Raw genomic sequence first — 22,331 nt, 5'->3', positions numbered from 1 at the left:
TGGGAAACCATCATTGTCTCCTGATTGATAGATTCTTACAGGTGTTCGACTTCAGCTCATCTATTCACACTTGTTAGATTGTACTGGGTACCTTGACGCTCATTATCATTATCGGTGAGTAGTCTCGCGTTTGTTAACGGTATACATCAATGACCGGTAATCAAACGATTTCTCACATGGTCGACTTCAGATCATTTATTCCCATGGTGTAGAAATGTACCACGGCGGTCGGTGAAGACCTCAGGTTGTATCAGCATTCATTGGTTCACTTGACAGTTGCTCCTGTTGCTGCTAGTTGATACCATTCCACCTTATATGTTGCAGTCAGTCATGGCGACATTCTATATGCTGGCACCTGAGTTTGCAGTGTAGTACCATCCTATTCCATCATGTTCAGTTGGTACCTTATGGGATCAGTCTTTGATTTCAGTGATCCGTTGCATCTTTCAGCATCATTGACAGTTTTATATGTGATATTCAGACATGTACTTACTCATTATGATCAGATGATCCATTATGTATTTTTACAGTCATTTATACTTGTATACTTAGTGGATCCGCTTGTACTTGATATGCGGACATGCTTTACTTTTCCTGAGCATGGGTATGCCCGCCTCAGACAGTGTTTCTTTCTGATCTCCTTTCGGTGGCTTGGCAGGCTGAATTCTGGTGAAGTCCTCCTCGGTTTTTTGGCGGAGTTCCTTTCCTTGTACTTACTTAATGTATTTCGGCCATCATGTTCCCCTTCTGACCTCATACATTAGGGGGCATCTGTTATAGCTCCAAATCTCACTCTTATGGTTTGTGATGCTGCTAGGGCAACCCCTCCTTCCAGACCTGGTCCAAAAATTTAAAAAACAGTGTTTTATTCCCTGTACGCGACTTTGCCCTGTGTTAAACGCGTGTACACGCGGGTATGTCATACCCAACCCGCGTGTATCTATTAAAACACTTAAAAAAATATAATTTCCTCTTTTTCGGGCGGTGATCGCGGGTTTACCTGCTGGATCACCTGTTAGTGCCCGTGGCCCAACTGTTCCCAACCAACTCCTAACTAAAAAACTACTTTGGAGAGGGTATAAAAAGACATCAAAGGGGAAGGCCAAGGGGAGAGAGAAAGGAGAGCAAGATTATTATGCTGAGATTTTTCCCTTAGACCAGGTCTGAAGTCCTTGGTGCATCCTGCACTTCCCCCATTTTGCATAGGAAACCCTTGTTTCCATGTGTATTGGTGATCATTCATCCTTGACATCATCATTGAGTAAGACTTGGAAGGAGCTCTTGCTGGAGGCTGGAGGCTGGAACGAATCCGGGAGGAAGCTTGCTTGGAGCCTGCTGAAGGTGTTCAGGTGATATCTTTCCGATATATGTACTTTATTTGCCTTTATATATAAAGAAACACGTCTTTGTTCCCGAATAATCTTTCTTTATGCTTATGAGATTCTTGTGTTGAATTCTTATGAAAGTAGTTACTTAAAGATTATTTATAACTAACTTTATAGCATAAAGATGATTTGTACATAAACTTCTATACATGTACTGTTGATTTCTTTGATTTGTTTGTCTTGCAGGTCAGAGAAAGAAGAAGGGAACTCCAAGAAGGGTTTGCACCCTAACGGTCTTCTCGGACGTAGGACCTTAGGTATGTACCCTAAAACATTAGAATTTGCTTAAAAGTTAAAAAGATGGCTGTGTGTGTGTGTTTCTTTGTATAAGCAATTTTCAGTCTGGTAGAGTCTCAGCCCAAAGGACTCTAGGGGTACTTTCCCTTCAACCAGGGATGAGATTCCCCTGCGAACTGTGTGAAGGCGATCACACCCTTCGCCGTTGTCCCTTTTTAGACGAAGCAAAGAGAGTTTTGGAAGATCAACCGGTGGCACCGGTGCTACTTCCTCCTGGATATCAAAAACTCGCGCCAAGTCCTTCGTTGGTCGAAAATACAACTGCCCCGCTCATAGGGCCAGCTGAAGTGTCAGTCGCTGAAAGTGAACCTACTAAATCCGGACCGCACGAAAGTCCAAAGGTCGAAACGGCAGTTGACCCGGTTCTCCCTTCAGAAGTTTCATCTTCAAACACCACAGTCACTGAGGATTCATCTTCAGTCGACACCCCCGCCGAAGAGAATAAGGATGACACCGTCCATATTCTTTTCGTCAACACCGATTCTGATGAACATCAGGGCAATGTGCCCACTCCTTTATCGCAGGAAGGAGTGTCGTCAGGATCATATCCGGCCGTATATTCGGTCCCACCACCAAGCAACCTAGTTGCGTCCTTTGATTGGAACCAACCAGGCAGACCCCGGTTACCAGCCAGTATACCATTTAGAATTATAGTCCAAATATACAAAATGGTGATGGCTGGAACTATCATTGACGAAGGGGCATCTGTGAGTATTCTGTCCTCTATTGCTTGGAAAGCACTGGGTTGCCCGGCGCTTTTGCCTGAGACAAGAAATCTCTCGGGTTTTGACAGAGGAACCAGTCGACCATTAGGGATTCTACCTAATGTGCCTATTACCCTGAAAGGGAAGGCTGTCAAGATAAATTTGATGGTCGTCCAAGGACCCTTGGATTATAACCTACTCCTTGGACGAGACTACATATATTGCATGGAAGCAATAGTCTCCTCACTCTTTCGAATAATGTGTTTTCCATACGAAGGAAGAATGGTCAAGCTCGTAGACCAACTTTCATTTCCGGGATCACGCATCGCAAATAGTCACATACCCATCCTCAATGGTCTTTTCGATCAAGAAAGGTCTCTTCCCCCGGTTCTTCTTCCTGATGAATGCGAGTGATTCGGGAAAGGAACGCAGGAGCCCAGGGGGCATGCATCCTGGTCTGCTCTGGAGGCAGAAGAAACCTTGGGTGTAAAGTAGAATTTCCGCGGAAGAATATGACTAGTCCGTACCCCGTCCCCTCCTTCATCTTTGTGAATCTTCCTCTGAGCCATCTTCGTGGAGAAGAAGGACAAGAAGACAAAGAGAGACTGGGAATCTCAGAAGGGGCTGTTAGGAGTGGGGTTGTTCTAGAATAGGATTCTTCTGTCAAGGTTACTTGTTTGACAAAAGTCATTCACCTTTGTCTAGATAGGTAGGCTCCATCAAAGAAGGGGATCCGTTTGCGGCAGCAAGTAGGTACCGTCTTTGGGTAAAAGGCCAGCCTCACCCATTAAAACAAATGTTTTAAAGGATAAGTAGGGGTAGCCCCCAAAGAAAGAGATGCTATTTGCTGCAACAAATTGTAACCATCTTTGTGTAACCTAATGATAGACATCACCAAAGAAAGAGTTTCATTTGCGGTAGCAAATAAAACCATTCTTTGGGTAACCAGAAAGAGGTAGGCCTCTCCCGGTAGAACAATTTGTTTTACCTGCAAATTGAGGGGTAACCTTGAAATTAGACTTACACCTGGGGGCATGCAAACCTCTTGGAAGGCAAGCATAGGCGACTTTTAGTTTTAGGTAGAACTAACCCACTAACCCGTAGATAAGTCGATACCTGGCTTGCACAAAAAGAGGATATGGAGAAATGCATAGGGAGATGAAAGCTCTTTAAAAAATAGGAATCTTCCATGAGACCTTTCTACATTATGACTGGTAAGAACGAGCAGTTTTGGCAAAGTTCATGCTCGTTAAAAAATAAACGCAAAACCGAGCAGTTTTCACAAGGGTTCATGCTCGTTAAAAAATAAACACACATGTGAGCAGGCTTCCCCCCAGTGTTCAAGCTCATTCAGAAAAAATGTACCGGTAAATAACCATTTGAGACCGTAAATTCATTAGCCATAAAAGCCTTGGTCGTGTTTGTGCACCGTCACCTCCACTTTTCATTTGGCCGATCATTCACATCCACTTGATTGTTTACCTATTTTGAGGAACAGCTGCGAAGAGTGATTTCACCTAGCCATCCTTGTAATACTGTCGTGATTGGAAAATTCCAACCTGTACCTGGAATCTGCTGCTATCCCTGTTTATCACTCGTTCCTCAAAATACGAGTCTTCTTTGAGCTCTTTTCACTGACTCGTAAAAAATGAAAAGTTTGCCGAGTTTTGGCCTTCCAGCTCGTTAAAAGGACCGGAAGAGCTATCCCTCCTCTAGATTTTAATCTTTTTGGACCTGGGGGATTATTGCACAAAAAGATCGAGCGCTTGTCTGGTTCGGCTCGATAAAGATATCAAACATTCATCCCTTCTGTATTGTTTTATACTTTTTCGGACTTAAGGGATTAGATGACGAAAAAGGACCCCTGGAGTCTACTTTATGTACCCTTTTCAGACTCTCTAAAAATGAAAAGGACCGAGTTGTCTTTGTCGCTGGGCTCGTTAAAAATGTTAGATAGCGACAAACTTGTCTTTAGACAAGAACGAGTTTCCCTATCGCTAGGCTCGTTAAAACATAGCAATGGGCTTGCCCGAAGGGCAGGTTATAGATCAAGCATATGTTATCCTCCTCAAGCTTGACAAAAATAAAGAGGTACTGGTCAGAAATGACTGGGGAAAAATTGGGAAGAACCTCAAAGCTTAATGGTAGCAAGTCGCTCTTGAACATGACACTTTTGCCTCCGTAAATATCGGGTTGGGTTATTATCATTCACCGGTCCCTTCACCATGGTCTCGCCATACCATCCAAATGGGGTAATGCTACCGATCCATCACATCAGTGTCGAGATATGTTCAAGAGATGTCATTCAGAAAGTGTCAACCGGGTCCCATCCACTACCATACATCATCTTTCATCCTTCCATGACCGCCACCCTGGATCATATTTCACAGATCGTTTTCACCATCATCACTAGTTCCGTTCCGTGTCACTGATGTGGGATTCATTAAGGCCCTCCTTTGACGGATCGCTTCTTGTCGACATCAGCTCACTATCCAAGAAGTTGATCTAGGAACACCCCCTCAGTACTTTGAAGCTTGCATGCCTCAATGGCAAGTTTCTCACTTCCGGCGATAGGTATACATTAATGACCTTCGACCGGGAGACTTTGCGTGGTGTTCGACGTCAGATCCTATATTCACGCCACGTGAATTGTGCTGCAGTACCTTGAGGGTCATCATCATTATCGGTGATTCCTCTCGCGCTTGTTAACATTTTACATTATTGACTGGTAATCAAGCGATGTCTTTCCATGTTCGACTCCAAGAAATTCTCACATGGATCGACTTGTACTTAGTGTGAAGATCGGAAGTTTGAAGACCCCGGATCTAGTTTCATCCATCCGGGCTGCGATATATATTCAGGAGATAAAAACATAGACATGTGCAGCAGATGAGCATCCTACTAAAAGGATGATAATTAAAAGCAGAGAATTATCCGTCTCTTATCAGACGATCGTCTGTTTATGTATAGCAAATGTATTTATAAAGCTGAGCATGGGAAATGCCCGCATCAGCTAGATCATGAAAAGAAAGTATGAAAAGATAATGTATTGTATTGTATTTTGTTACAGGTCACCTCTCGGCGATTGAATGAACTTCGGATCCTCCTAATAAAGCATTTCACCCGATAAACGACCTCATACTTTAGGGGGCAACTGTTATAGACATTTTTGTGCCTTACAGCATAGAGCATGAAATGTCAATAATCTAAGGGATCCAAAGTCCCTAAACAAGTTGTTCTTACCCTTAGAGGAACAAGGTCAGCAAACCACAGCACTGCAAGTCAGTTCTCCACTGAAAAACACTCAAAAACAGGTCAGTTTTGGATCATTGCAGCTGCTCCACTAGGCATCTGCGCTGCATAGCAGGTACAACAAAGGCTACCTGCGTTGCATAGCAAGTAGAACAAAGGCTACCTGCGTTGGGCGTACTTGGACATGTGGAGGAATCTTTTTCTCAAAGTGCCAGTGCCCAGGAAGCTTCTAAAAAGACACTTGATGATAAGATTCGCCTAATGATGAGTTAAGAGCTTCTAAAACTCCAAGTGGAAGACAGAAACTCCAAGTGAAGAAATGAAGAACAACTGGAGTTGAAGAGGGCAACAAGTCACACATCAAGCTGACTTATCTTCACTCCAAAACTCTATATAAGGATCTCATCCCATGAGATCAGGAGGCCGGAATTTAGCACGAAGAATTGCTGTTGGTTTACAGTTGTGAGCATTGGGTGATTGCTTGAGGGAGGTGAAGAAGAGATTTCTCTCCGTCGGGAAGGTGATGCTGGATTGGACCTCTCATGGTTGTATCACCGCCTGAACCTTACTTCCATATATTAATAAAGCATTTGAGGTTCTTCTATTCGCATGTGTTTCAATAGTGTATTGTCTTACTTGCGTTTTTTATTTATGCTAATCCTTGAATCAGTTATGCATGCACGCTTCTTGTAGTTTCCTTTTCTTGTCTTATTTGTAGGATCTCGTGTAGCTGGGCCCGTGAAAAGACTTGGAGCTGGGAGCAAGCGGCAATCAAAGGAGATTGGATCGACCATTTGCGCAAGACATCGGTAAGTGGATCTCTTCCTTTTATCTCTTGCATGTCATAAAGAAGAAACTTTAGATAGCTTTGCTTTCAGCTGTTGCTAAGGAACTGTCACCCTTAGAGTGGGTTAGGGTCATTCCGAGTTGGATACTTTCCCCCACAACACTAGCCATAATCCTGCAGAGATGTTAATAAAGGTTGTCACTGAGGAGGAAATGAGTTTCTACTCAGTTTCAATTTCCTTCAAGTATAATGGTGAAGATGAGAAAGAACTAGGTCCAAGTGGAAGCATTGTATAACAAGTGAAGCGATGATGGAGTTGATATAATCAGTCTCCATGTGGGAGATTGTTGGATGTGGAGCTTGATTATGTTCTTGATTGTTCATATTTTTTTATTTCAGCCATGGTTGGATCCTGATTCCTAACAGGGGGTGTGGGGGGGATTTCCCCGCCAATATTACCACCAAGGGGGGTGGTGGAAAACACATAGCCCTCCCTTGGTGGGGGTTCGGTGGCAACACCCATGAAGTGAAAAAATAGAGAAAAATGGCCTTGTAAAATATTGTAATTTCATAGTCAATCTAGGCTATTCATTAGGCATAAGATTTGACGGTAGTTATATTAATTTAGATATTTTTCCCTAGAAGGAAACCCTCAGTTTATACGAAGGAATTGTATTGCCATTGTGTATTATTATTATTCTATGCATGAAGAAGAGATGAGATTGCGTGGGAGTGAAGAGGAAGTTACAACGGATTTGTTGTAGGTTGTATCTCTTCAATTTGTTGAATAATATAAAATGAAGGACTGATTGTTTCTCCATGGATGTAGCCCAAATTGGGTGAGCCACATATATCTCTATCTCTCTTCCTTTATGCTTTTATATATTTATATTTTTGCAATATTTTATGTGTTCCATTGCTCTATTATTTAATTTCTAATGGAGGAAACATGGTAAGGTTAAAGAGGGTTGATCTTTGAGAGGCCATAGCTCCCAATCCATAAGTCAGATTGAGGGAAAATTTATATTGTAGGAGTCATCTCAACAGGACAAATGCAATGATGTCATGTATTGGAAGTTTTAACGAAGTTGGAAAGAGTAAAACATTTTAGGTCCCATTCCCATAACTGTACGTGGGAGTTGGATCTGCATAGTTACTAACTTACTACCTCCTTCTAACTCTAGTGGGGTTCTAGGGTTAGGAGGGCGTTGTTACAATTATGATTAGAAAACTCCTCCCAAAAGAAAAGTTATGGTTTGTTGAAATTTAATAGTAGTTGGAGAAAAATTAAAAGGCCAAACTATAAGGCCCAAACCAAAACATTATTTTGTTAAACATTATGCAAGTTTGTAGTGGATCCACCATTAACTCAACATATCAATGGCCAAAAACACATAAATAGCACATGAGTAAACACCACTAAATGACATGCAAGTCCAGGGTTAATGAATAGTGTTCCCAACAGGTCAATGACCAAATGTAGGTAAATATACATGAAGGTTAATTTTCCAATTGGATGATGAAATGTGGCATGATTTTATTGGGAGATGATGTGGAGTGTGATGATGTTAGCATGTTGATGTGGTGGCTCTAGAGTGCCACATTATAGGAAGAAACATCATTTTCAACCATCCAATGTGTTATAGAAATTTTTGGGCCCTACAACCCCAAGCATGAAATGTCCATAAACCAAGGGCTCCTAAGTCCCTAAAAGTGTTGTTCTAACCCCTAAAGGAACAAGGTCAACAGATTACAGCTTCTCCCAGAAGTTCTCCATGAAAAACTGCTCAGAATTGGTCAAAACAGGATCATTTCAGCTACTCCACTGGCTAAGTGCATTGCATCTCACCTAAGTACACTGTGTGGGTGCGTTGAATTTCAAAAATCCCTTCTGTGGGGTTCGATGGGTGAGAAATGACAAATGGCAGTGTCATTCCGTGAGGTGGAGAGGCAATGGAAACTTCTAGAATCTTCTCCTGTGACACTTGCCTCACTGAATTCGACCAAAGATGAGTAAGAGACCATCAATCTCCAAGTGGAAGCAAGAACTATCAGAGGGAAGACACTAATAAAATCTTGAGCTGACTCATCTCCATTACAAACATCTATATATGGATCCCTCATCCCAGAGATCCAGAGGCTGGAATTTTGCATATTGTAAGAAATTGATGTTGGTTTCTCGAGACAAACATCAGATTGTTGGGTGATCTAAGCTTTGTTTGAGGTGAAGAGGGGCTTCTTTGTTGGGAGGTTGATGCTGGGTCAAAACAACTGGTTGTAACTCCTCTTGGTTCTTTTCTTGTTTATCAATAAAAGCTATTCAAGTTTTCCTCCATGCTTTTGTGTCATTGATGCTTGCTACATTTGTATGGTCAATTTACATCTGATCTTAGATTGTTTATGATTATAGATCCATGTCTTTGTATAGTGCTATGCTTCTGTGATCTTACAGGTACTTTGTGAAGCTGAGCCTGCAAGGGAGCAGGTAGCTGAAGACTATCAAAGAAGAGAGGGATCAAATCAGGAGATTAGCACAAGACAGAGGTTGGTCTTTCTGTTCCTCTCTATCTATAATTCATAAAGGAAAAAAGAAAGCAGCTTTTCTCTGTTTGTTTCTAAAGCAACTGTCACACCTTAGTGGGATAGAGCAGTTCTATATAGACACTTTTCCCTGTAACAAAATGGCGACTCCGCTGGGGAGCTAATTAGTTAGTTTGTTTATCATTCTTTGTTATTTGTTTCATAAACTTACAAGTAGCATTCGAACTGCATTTTCCATAACAAATGCAAAGTAGATAACTGCTACTTCAATCCATCTACTGGATCTGTTTATGATTTAAACAACTGATTCACAAACTATATGATTGCCCTTGTGATAGCTCTTAGATCCTCCTTAGATCTACCCCTGATTGTTGCATTACTGATTGCTTTTTGCTCGGCCAAAACCCAAGAACTGAACTGCAAACTGTGACCTGGAACCCGAACAGAGTCTCGTTTCTGGCCCAGTGCAGGTACTGTTTAGAGAATCTAAATTTCAGCACACTTCCTGAGTGGACAAGCTGCGCTGCATTTCAAATTCTCTATGTTACAGGTGCGCTGATCAGACTAGCTCTGTGCAGTTGTCGCTTCTGTGGTTCATTCTTTCCAAGTCTATTCCTGAATTTTGCTGCCTGTGATCAGTATATGTCTGTTTGGAACCCCTTTTCCTTGCTGTTATTCCACCTCCTTTGTACAAAAGAACTGTAGATGTTTTTGTGTGTTTGTTGAGTCGTTTACAGTTCTCCTTTGCAAAAGTAGCGTAATCGTACTGTCGTCCTTTGATTTGAAACTGTCGCAAGTGTCGATTTCAATCGTAGGAAAGAGTTTGATTGCTGTTGATGGTCAATTATCCTATTACTATTGCTTTTGGTCTGAATTTGGAATTTTCTGGTGTCGAGAACAAGTATTCAGTTCAAAATCGTAAAGTGTTGTGATCGTCTCCATTTTTTGATTTCGAAAAGAAACTTGTTGATATTTGTCGCTTGAAAAGAAATTCAGATTTGTGCATCAACTTTCTTTTTAGCATTCATATACTAAGAAAGTAAAAAACAAATACATGCATGTGCATTTGCATATAGACAGTCTGATTGGCTTGATTTAGGAAAGTGCATTTAGAGTGTGCTCTTTGCTCTTTGTGAAAAGATTTTGTCTTTCTTTTCCCTAGTAGCTAGGATTTTCATTGCACAAAGAAGATAAAAAGTTTGTTTATCATCTTAGATTGAATTTTAGGAATTACATCTGCATCTCGTGGTGAACCTAAAAGGCAAACTTCATAAACAAGATCAACTTAAAATAAATTCAATGAATCTAACAATGCTTTGGAACTTAACGCACAACATTTAGAAGTCTAGGCTAGAGACGTATTCCGGCGTCGTAAAGCTTGGTAACTGTTGTTCTCACTGATGGTTGGATGATTCCTCCACTTTGAGACGATAAGTGCCAGTATGGACTTGTGCTCCCACATACCGTCGAGTATATTTTGGGAGACCCCAATAGGCTTAATCCTTTATCCATAGGAAGCCGTGTCTGCCACCCTATCGATCGCAATGCACTGAACACAACATTCGGGAAGATTGACTGCCGTGCGGTAAAAAGTATTCTGCAGTTTTGCGATTGGTTTGGTAATCCCTCTACCTAGATTTCCAGAGCAGTCCCTCTCATTCCTTTTCAGACTCCTTAACAGAAAAGGTCTATCTGAGCACTTGTCACTTCAGGCTCATTAAAAATCGAAGGAGACTAGAGTCATATTTTGTTTTTTCTCGATTCTTAAAAATTGAAAAAACAAGTTGTGTCAAAGCGTCTAAAATTCATTTAATTCAGAAACATACTTCCCCTTTATTTTAGTTGATCAAGTAATCCGCAATCGTGGAATAAAGTCAATTGAAACCCCGTCGTTCGCGGAGGCTTACGAGTTAGCCGTCTTTGTCTCCGGAATCGAAGCTAGTACGGACAAAGCGAACTCGTTTAACCGGTTCCAAATCTCCTGTTAAAGTTAGAAAAAGTGTTCCCACAACATCAGAAACTCTGGTTACTCCAAACATTTCTGGAACCCCTGCCTTTACAGAAGAAGTTCAGCAGCCACAGAAGGACAGTGATACTGATCCTAGTCTGAGAGTAAACATTTGTGTCACTGAACCAGTTCCATTTTCAACCGGTTCGGAGAGTCTTGCTCTTCAAACATCTGTCGCTGCCGATTCCATACCTTCTTCGGCACCAGAAATATTCTACGGACTTGACGGTCTTCCCCTTCCACCTGGTCTGATTGCCATAGAAGAAATTGTGGAAGATCCTCTAACGAGTACTCCATCACAATTTGGAGTCGGGATCACTCTATATCCTTCTTCATCAGAAGTTAGTCTACCACCAGCGAAAGCTCCTGTAGAATCGCTAGGTAATCTTTTGGATAGACCAGAAATGTCTAAACAACCGTCAACATCTAGGACTGTGTCGTCTGACGCAGTGACGGCATAACTCCCTGCTATCACTCCAACAATGTTCATCGGTATACCATCTGTCCCGACTAGCTCTCAACCGCTAGAAGGAGCCCACTCAGGGGCCATTTTGACAGTATGGTCTGTTCCTGTTTGTTCATCCGGAATAATATCCGGGAGCTCTTATGTTGGGTCTCAACAAATTGATCCATTTGGAGGTCAATTTGGGTAGTCCGGCCCCGGCTAACCATTCCCTTGAGTTTTGGATTACCACCGTATGGGGGGCAGTATACCCTTTCATTATCCCCTCCGGGAGGATATCTATACGGGAGTTCACAACAACATTCGGGTTATATTGGAATTACCTCAAGCAGTTGGATACCAATACTACCTCAACAACCAAGAGTTATATATTTAATGCAACAATGCTTACCTATGTCAAATATACCAACTACGCCAGCTATTGTGACGGTGTCGCAAGTTCAAGTGCTGCCTGTTGTATGCCAACCTCAGGTTTCTCAGGTTGTAATGCAACAGCCCCTTGACCCTGCAACTCAACCACAATCGCCGACTGGTGGAATGACACAGGTTCAGACGGGTACAATTACCCCTCATCTTGGTCAAACTGTTAGTATCGGGCAACAGCACATGGCTTCACAACCATGGCTAATACAATACCAACAACCGCAATTCCAACAAGTATGCCAAGGTTCTGAGCAACAAATATTTGCCAATAGTGGACAGCCATACATTCAAAATGGTCAAAATCAACCATTTTACAATGGTCATGTCCACCAACCTTACCAAAGTTACCAGCATCAAATGCATTATGCCGGTATGCAAAGACCAACTGCTCAGGCAATCCCATCTTATCCTGGGTATGCTTGACCTAACCTGAATCAGCAGTTACCCTTTGTGGCAACTTTAGAGTTACCTGATTTAAATCGGTTAATAAACGATCCAATTGCTTACGCCCCTTGGTGGCTAGCGATTCCGCATAAACTTCCATCAGATATTCCTAAATTTAATGGAAATCCGGGTGAAGATCCATCGAATCATGTGATGACCTTTCATCTATGGTGTTCATAAAACACCCTAAATGATGATTCGATAAGACTTCGCCTCTTTCAGAGGACGTTAACGGGTCCAGTGGCAAAATGGTACATCGAATTGCCTAGAGCTTCGTTTGACAACTTCAGTACCTTAGCCACAACCTTTTTAACCCATTTTCAGTTACCAATAAGGTACGAAACGGGAACATAACTTCTTACCAACTTCAAATAGACAACGGCCACTCACATATCTGATCATATACATGAGTGGCGACGTCGTCGTAAAATGGTAAAAACGTATGTCCCCGATAAGCTCTTAACTGAATGGTTTATCAAGTCATTACTACCTTCCATCACGGAAGATGCGGCAAAGGGGGGAGTCGTAATAGAAGATAAAGTTATCGCTCGTGCGCAATATTTGGACTTGATTTACACTCAGTCCGGCACGCTCTACGATAAAATACCTGACGCCCCTAGACCGGAATTCTCAATTCCTCCTCCTCCTAAATCAAACAATGACTCTCATGCCGGCGATGGCATGATTGGCACAACAGACACGAAATCGACAAAGGCTACATCCAAAAAGGCTCGTAAGATTTCAGATCAAAATGCAAAAGATGAACTTCTTATCTCGGAAGTAAATGCCGTATCGACAGATAAAGGCAAAGAAACCAAACAACCAGGGGGCAAGAAGAAAGGCAAAGGGAAGAAGAAGAAACAGGAGGAATCATCACCTGAAAAATTTTCTTCAAACCCTCGTGGAGATAGGAAACTAAAATTTCCATGCATGATATGCGATGAGGATCATCGGACTGCAGATTCTCCACACAGAGCTGAGCTTAAAAAATTCTTCAAGAATTCAAAAACCTCCGCAGTGTTAACTGATCTGTTTCCAAATCTAGGAACAAATCTGGTTGAGAGTGAAGATGCTTCCTGGTGTCAAGTGCTAATGTTGTCAGTTTCAAAACAGCAAAATGATGCTTTGATATCGACAAGGAACAAAGATTATGGGAATCCACAGCTGTTGAACAACAAGGATAAAGATAAACCTAGTAGTTCGACAACAACTTCGACAGAAGTTGTGCCACCCATCATTCCTGAATTGACAATAAAACCGCCAAAGGGAGTAGTACACAAGTCGACATTTAATCCCCATGCTAGAGCAGCACAACATTATAATATAGTGGAATATTTGGCCCAATCGCCATCTGCTATGTCGACTCTTGAAGTACTACAGAATTTCCCATCCCAAAGGTAGGCTTTATTATTAGCCATTGGTGGGATAGACCCAAAGGATTCCAATCTTGTATCCTTCGATCACAAAGGATACGATCCTCAATTACCAGCTCAACTAGCTTTCCTTGTTCAAGTGAAAGCCCTCAACAAAACTGTTCATCGAACAATTATTGATGAGGGGGCATCTACATGCATTATGTCGATGAGTTGCTGGAAAATTTTAGGATCTCCAGCCTTGTCTTGATCTTTGACGACATTAAAAGCATTCGATGGAAGGACATATACACCATATGGTATTCTAAGTAACTTGAAAGTTGAACTAGGAGGGAAAACGGTAGAAATAGATGTTGAAGTAATCGATGGAAATCTTGATTACAACATCCTACTAGGAAGACCATGGATATATGCTATGGCTGCTGTTGTGTCGACCTATTTTAGGAAGATTGAATTTCCCTTTCAAGGAGGGATTACAATCGTCGATCAACAAAACTTCCTCCCCAATGGTTCTCAAGTTACAGGAAGCATTCCCATGATCCATGGAAGCCCCCATTCGCTTCAAAATATCAGAGTAGGCCTACTAAAAGATCCTATATTAATGGGAACTTTCGCCCTTCCACCTCCAATCAATCTGGCGGAAGTAGCGTCGATAGGAACCTGCAATATGATATCTTCTAAAAAGATCTCAGAAAACGATATCGACATGGATCATGCGATGGTTTTGCCTCCCAGCCCAACAGAAATATTGTAGCAATCAATGTTCCTAGCATGGGAGGCAAACCCAAATCAACGCTCAACAAGCGTTTGGATAGATAGGTCTAAAGAATATGGTACCCCTTTAGATCCTTGGTCACGAGTGCATGTCACCGACAAAGGAATTTTCCAGTCAATGGTAATTGAAGGGGCACCATGGAATGAATCCCACCATCGTTCCCTTCTTCCGGATTGTGGAGAAGATACTTCTGATGACCTTTATCATCCTTCAATTTTTTATTTTCTATCAAATACTGTAAACATGGTGGATTCAAAGCGAAACTTGTCCAACATTGAAGAGACTATCGCCATAAATATCTTGACCAAAACAGATGTTGTAGAGAATATTTATGTTGGCAAATGTTGTTCTCCTTCAGAACTGGAAATATATAACGCTCTTTTTCACGAATTCAGAGATGTTTTTGCTTGGTCATATAGTGAAATGCCAGGCATTGACTCGAGTATCGTTGAACACGAAATTAAGATGTATCCAGATGTCAAACCAGCACGACAACGGCTACGGCTGGTGCACCCCAAGAAAGCCGCTGCCATTAAGGCAGAAGTTGAAAAAATTCTCCATGCTGGTTTCATTTACCCGGTTCCTCTAACCAATTGGGTATCAAATATTGTCCCTGTTATGAAAAAACAAGGAACAATTAGAGTGTGCATCGATTATAGGGATGTAAATCAAGCTTGTCCAAAAGACAACTACCCTACACCCTTCATCGACCAGATAATTGATGAATGCGCCGGATGCGAAATCTTTTCATTCATGGATGGATTCTCCGGGTATAATCAAATAAATATCCACCCACAGGACCAGTCAAAGACTGCATTTATTTGTCCGTGGGGCACATTCGCATATCGAAAATTACCCTTTGGTTTAAAGAATGCAGGGGCAACATTTTAGAGGGCAATGAATTATGCCTTCCATGACATCAAAAACATCGTTCAACCATACCTCGACGACCTTGCGGCTCATTCGCGAATGCAGACTGATCACCCGCAGAATTTAAGAGCGATATTTCTACGTTGCCGACACTACAAGATACGACTCAATATTTTGCATCAGTTCTGGTTGTTTGCTTGGCTTTGTAGTCTCAAAGGACAGGATTCGTCTCGACCCATGTAAGGTCCAGGCAATCATAAATTTGCCTCCACCTTCGAATTTGCTTCAGATTCAGAAACTCCAAGGGAAAGCGAACTTTCTGAGGAGGTTCATTCCAAATTACGCCGAACTTGCTAAAGGTTATACACGTCTTTTGAAAAAGGAAGTACCCTTTGTCTGGGATCAGGTTGCGCAAGCTTCCTTTGATGCTTTAAAAGAATCCCTAATGAAAGCATCATTAATGTACGCTCCTGATTATCAAATTTTTTTTAACTTGTATCTGGCTGCAGCAGATACAACCATCGCAATGGTTTTAGTTCAAGAAGTCAATGGAATTGAACATCCTATATATTATCTAAGTAAAAACTTAAATGATACAGAAATCAAATATTCTTACGTTGAAAAGCTAGCACTCGCAGTTGTTCAGGCGATACAGAGATTTCAACACTATGTCCTCTTTCGGAAAACTACCATTCTGTCAGATTGCAACCCCATGACTTATATATTGTCGCGACAGTTGCTGGGGGGAAAATATTCAAAATGGATAGAAATCCTACAAGAGTTTGATCTGGAATTTGTAAAATCCAAGTCAAAGAAAGCTCTAGTTTTCACAGAATTATTGTGCGATCTCCCATCGTCGTCCAACGATGAAACATCTGAAGAAACAATCGTGGACGAAAGTTTGTTTATGATATCTTCAAGAAATGAGTGGTATGGGGATATAATCATTTATCTCCAAACCCAAAAATACAGGCCAAACACCTCCCGCTCCGAACAAAAACGTATTCGATACCAAGCAAAAGACTACATGATCGTCGGTGATACACTTTACCGTCGTGGTATCGATACAGTTCTGAGAAGGTGCCTCACCCATGAGGAGGCCGAAAAAGTCCTGAATGATTGTCATTCAGGCGCGTGTGGGGGGCATCAATCCGGATATGCTACAGCGCAAAAAATCTTACGAGCAGGATACTTCTGGCCAACAATGTTCAAAGATTGCATAACCGCAGTCAGAAGTTGCCATGCTTGTCAAATTTTCGATAGCAAAATCAGAAGACCACCCGCATCTCTGCAGCCAATAGTTGCTGTTGGGCCATTTGCCAAATGGGTCATCGATTTCATGACATGTAACCCCACCTCGACCGGGGGGCATGGGTATATCATAGTCACAGTTGACTATTTTACCAAATGGGTCGAGGCGATGCCTACATTAGATAATACTGGTGAAACAACTGCCCTCTTCTTTTTCAATCATGTAGTCGCCAGATTCGGCGTACCACAGGCTATAGTCACAGATCATGGATTGCATTTTCGTAATCACATGATGGTCGAATTAGCTGCCAAACTAGGGTTGTCTCACGACAGCTCTACTCCATATTATCCGCAAGCCAACAGACAAGTTGAAGCAATCAACAAGGTCCTGAAACGCATGCTGCAAAGAATGATTGGAGTTCACAAGAGAAGATGGCACCTAATCCTGTACTCAGCTTTGTGGTCTTACCGAACATCGGTAAGGAATGCAACTGGGTTTACACCTTTCCAACTGGTATATGGCCTGGAAGCAGTCTTACCAATCCAGTGCGAAATCTCGTCTCTCAAACTCGCAATTGATCTCCTCCCCAGAACTTCAGAAGAAGAAGCTCGTTCCTTGGAATTAATCCAATTGGGTGAAACCCGTCGTGATGCCGCTTTGGCTAAAGAAGCCTATAAGAAACGAGTCAAGGCGCAGTTCGACAAAAATGTCAAACCCCGTGTCTTCTCAAAAGGTGACTTGGTCTTGCTTTACGACCAAGAATTCGATAAATTGGGAGCAGGTAAATTTAAGTCTTTATGGATGGGCCCCTATATTGTTAAACAGGTGTTGGCAAAAGGAGCCTACGAGTTAATGGATTATTATGGAATTCCACTGGCGCAACCTCGTAACGGGTTGTACCTCAAGCGTTACTATGCGTAATGGTAACCTGTATGCTTTTGTTATGTTTTTGTTTTCACTAAAGTGTTTATTTTGGTCAAGTAATCCATTTTTTACATTTGTTGCAGATGTCAAACCTATTGGAGTCATGTGTTGGATATGCCGACGGAGCGAGTCGTAGTTCGCGGAACCTATCTTCCGCAGCTTGGGCTATTTTTGATCCAAGCAGCGAGTTAGTAAGTTTCAGAGGGGTATGTATTGGTCGATCAACAAATAACATCACTGAATATAGCGCATTGATAGAACTTCTCTTTGATGCCATCACACATGGTATACGCCGACTAATTGTCAGGCTAGACTCACAACTCGTAATACTACAAGTCACTGGTATCTATTCCGTCCGAAACCCAGCTATTTATCGCATGTTCCTAAGGGTTAAGATTTTGGAAAGACAATTTGATTTTATTCAATATCAACATATTTCTAGAAACTTAAACACATTAACTAACTCATTGGCAAATTATGTGTTAGATAGAAATTTGCAACATTTATAAAAAGAAACATACCATCAATGTTTGCATTTGGATCATATAACTTAACCAAAATAAAACTCCGAAAATCAAAAATATATATAACTGTTTATGGTTTACACATAATGTTCTGTAACCAAGACAAAATCAGTCAAGTGACCAAAAAACTCAAAATGCTAGGGGGCACCCTAGTCTAATGATGCTCGTGATAGCAAGTCACAGCCTGTGCGATCATGCGTAAGAGATGAGTCCATCATCTTGGCACACTAGTAGTATGCCGCTGTAACCTCAAAGGTAGCTCGTCAGTCCTCACATCTGGAATACCAAGAGTGAGGCCCTCAACCTGCTCCTGTAATGCTGTGAGAGTCTCGGCCACATCGAGGTCACGAAGGATAGCCCTTCCGACAGCCTCTCCTGCTGGGGCGGCAGCTGGTACTCTCAGGCGAGCTACTGGACGAACACAACCAACATATGCATGTACACATATCGAGCAGTTTTAGCACATAGTTTAAGCTCATTAAAAAATAAACATAAGCCATGAGCAAATGTTTCCCCCCGCGTTTAAGCTCGTTAAAAAATGAACTATTCCCCGGTAAATAACCATCGTGAATGTAGTACTTCAGCCATTAAAGCCTTGGTCGTGTTTGCACCGTCACCTCCACTTTTTCATTGGCCGATCATTCACCCCCATTTGATTGTTTAACCATTTTGAGGAACAACTGCGAAGAGTGATCTCACTAGCCATCCTTGTGACACTGCCGTGATTGGAAAATTCCAAACCTTACCTGGAATCAGCTGCTACCCATTTTATCATTCGTTCCTCAAAAGACGAGTCTCCTTTAAGCTCTTTTCAACTGACTCGTAAAATATGAAAAGATTGCCGACCCATTGGCCTCTCCAGCTCGTTAAAGGGACAGGAAGTGCTATCCCTCCTCTAGATTTTAATCTTTTTGGACCTGAGGGATTATTACACAAAAAGATCGAGCGCTTTTTTTGTTCGGCTCGTTAAAAGTATTGAAAATTCATCCCTTTTGTATTGTTTTATACTTTTTCGGACTTAAGGGATTAGATGACGAAAATGGAATTTTGGAGTTACCTTTATGTTCCTTTTCAGACTCTCTAAAATTGAAAAGGACCGAGTTATCTTTGTCGTTAAACTCGTTAAAAGTGTAATAGCGACAAACTTGTTTATAGACGAGAACGAGTTTCATTATCGCTAGGCTTGTTAAAGCATAGCGATGGGTTTGCCCGAAGGGAAAATTATAGAACAAGCATATGTTATCCTCCTCAAGCTTGACAAAAATAAAGAGGTACTGGTCAGCAATGACTGGGGAAAATTGGGAAGAAAACTTGAAGAAACTTTGTTGGTAACAAGTCACTCTTGAACATGACACTTCCACTCTGTGTCCGAGTCGGGTTGGGTTGTTTCATTCACCGGCCACATCACCATGGTCCCATCATACCATCCACATTTGGGATTAATGCCTCCAATCCATCACAACAGTGTCGCCGATATGTTCAAGAGAAGTCATTCAGAGAATTCACCTGTGTCTCACCCACTACCATATATTATACTCCATTCTTTCATGACCGCCACCCTAAACCTTATATCACCAGATCGTTTTCACCTCCATTAAAATCATTTTCTCCGTTCCGTGTCATTGATGTGGGATTCATTAAGGCCCTCCTGTGACGGATCACTTCTTGTCAACATCAGCTCATTATCCAAGAAGTTGATCTAGGAACACCCCATTCAGTACTTTGAAGCTTGCATGCCTCAATGGCAAGTTTCTCACTTTCGGCGACAGGTTTACATCAATGGCCTTCGACCAAAAGATTTTGCGTGGTGTTCGACGCCAAGTCCTTTATTCACACTACGTAAATTGTACTGCAGTACCTTGAGGGTCATCATCATTATCGGTGATTCCTCTCGCGCTTGTTAACAGTTTACATCATTGGCTGGTAATCAAGAGATGTCATTCCATGTTCGACTTCAGAACATTTCTCACATGGATTGACTTGTACTCCGAGTGAAGATCGAACGAGATTGAAGACCCCGGATCTAGTTTCATCCATTTGGGCTGCGATATATATTCAGGGAAAATAAAGACATCAAATGTACATCATTGCTGCATAGATGATCATCCAATCAAAAGGATGATGGCTCTATCAGAGTCATCAGTCTACACTCAGACGATTGTCTGTCCTATGTACATGAAAATGAATTTATAAAGCTGAGCATGGGAATGCCCGCCTCAGCTAGATCATGAAAATATTATGAAGATAATGTATTGTATTGTATCTTATTACAGGTCTCCTCCCAGCATTGAAAGAACTTCGGATCCTCATAATAAAGCATTTCACTCGACATCAAAAGATTAACGACCTCATGCTTTAGGGGGCAACTATTATAGACATTTTTGGTCCCTACAACCCCAAGCATGAAATGTCCATAAACCAAGGGTTGCTAAGTCCCTAAAAGTGTTTTTCTAACCCCTAAAGGAACAAGGTCAACAGATTACAGCTTCTCCCAGAAGTTCTCCATGAAAAACTGCTCAGAATTGGTCAAAACAGGATCATTTCAGCTGCTCCACTGGCTAAGTTCATTGCATCTCACCTAAATACACTGTGTGGGTGCGTTGCATTTAAAAATCCCTTCTGTGGGGTGCGATGGGCGAGAAATGACAAATGGCAGTGTCATTCCGCGAGGTGGAGAGGCAATGGAAACTTCCAGAATCTTCTCCTGTGACACTTGCCTCACTGAATCCGACCAAGGATGAGTAAGAGACCATCAATCTCCAAGTGGAAGCAAGAACTATCAGAGGGAAGACACTAATACAATCTTGAGCTGACTCATCTCCATTACAAACATCTATATATGGATCCCTCATCCCAGAGATCCAGAGGCTGGAATTTTGCATATTGTAAGGAATTGTTGTTGGTTTCTCGAGACAAACATCAGATTGTTAGGTGATCTAAGCTTTGTTTGAGGTGAAGAGGGGCTTCTTTGCTGGGAGGTTGATGCTGGGTCAGGACAACTGGTTGTAACTCCTCTTGGCTCTTTTCTTGTTTATCAATAAAAGCTATTCAAGTTTTCCTCCATGCTTTTGTGTCATTGATGCTTGCTACATTTGTATGGTCAATTTACATCTGATCCTAGATTGTTTATGATTATAGATCCATGTCTTTGTATAGTGCTATGCTTCTGTGATCTTACAGGTACTTTGTGAAGCTGGGCCTGCAAGGGAGCAGGTAGCTGAAGACTATCAAAGAAGAGAGGGATCAAATCAGGAGATTAGCGCAAGACAGAGGTTGGTCTTTCTGTTCCTCTCTATCTATAATTCATAAAGGAAAAACTAAAGTAGCTTTTCTCTGTTTGTTTCTAAGGCAGCTGTCACACCTTAGTGGGATAGAGCATTTCTATATAGACACTTTTCCCTGTAACACAATGGGCCTTAATTTGTGTGACATGTGGCCCACTTAAGGCGTGCCATGTGGAAAGTGTGACGTCAAATATGGACACTCAATGATCCTTGTGTCTAGGTAAAATGGGCTCGGTCATGTGGCAAGGGCATATGACTACAGGTCTTATGGTTTTCTAGAAATTTCAAATGGTCACATTGAAAGGTCAGCTCTAGGTTATATGGAGAGGCCTTTGGTTTTCCCTTGAATAAGGGGACCTACACAATATATATATATATATATATATATATATATATATATATATATATATATATATATATATATATATATATATATATATATAGATATATATATAAACCTTGTAATTGTAAGACAAAGTGTATGGAACAATAATGTGGTTCTAGTTCTATTGCGAATATAATCTCATGCGGAGGTACTATGTTTGATTATGTTTGCAAATCAATGGAGATTTATGGTGTTGAATTATGACAATAATAGCATCCATATGTGGCAACATATGATTGGAAAGGTTGCTGAAGTGAGTAGGGGTTAATCACACACAACGTTTATTGGCTGAATTTGAGTCACATATAAGCTTGTCAATAGTATGGTTAACAAAAGTAGGGTCCTTCTCCCTTTTTAGGTCTCACAAAATACACTATTAACAAATATTAATTGGATGGGCCACAATATAAGGCACACTAGGCAACACAATTGGTAAGGTATTGGTCTTATGTATTGGTGGTTGAGAGTTTTTCATGTAGTGGAACAGTTTTGTAATTTTTTTTTAATTATATTCGAGTGTTTTGTTGAATGATTAGCTGGTTTCGATGATCGACATTGAAATCTAGTCACCTGATTGAAGTGTACCCAAAAAGGTGAAAATTGTCAAATATTTAAGTTTGTATATCATTTATTATATTTT

This window comes from Pinus tabuliformis, chromosome Q, assembly GCF_031772625.1.
Source record: "Pinus tabuliformis cultivar Carrire ecotype Pingquan chromosome Q, CPIR1, whole genome shotgun sequence".
In the NCBI taxonomy this organism is placed as follows: domain Eukaryota; kingdom Viridiplantae; phylum Streptophyta; class Pinopsida; order Pinales; family Pinaceae; genus Pinus; species Pinus tabuliformis.
This window is presented reverse-complemented; position numbering follows the sequence as displayed.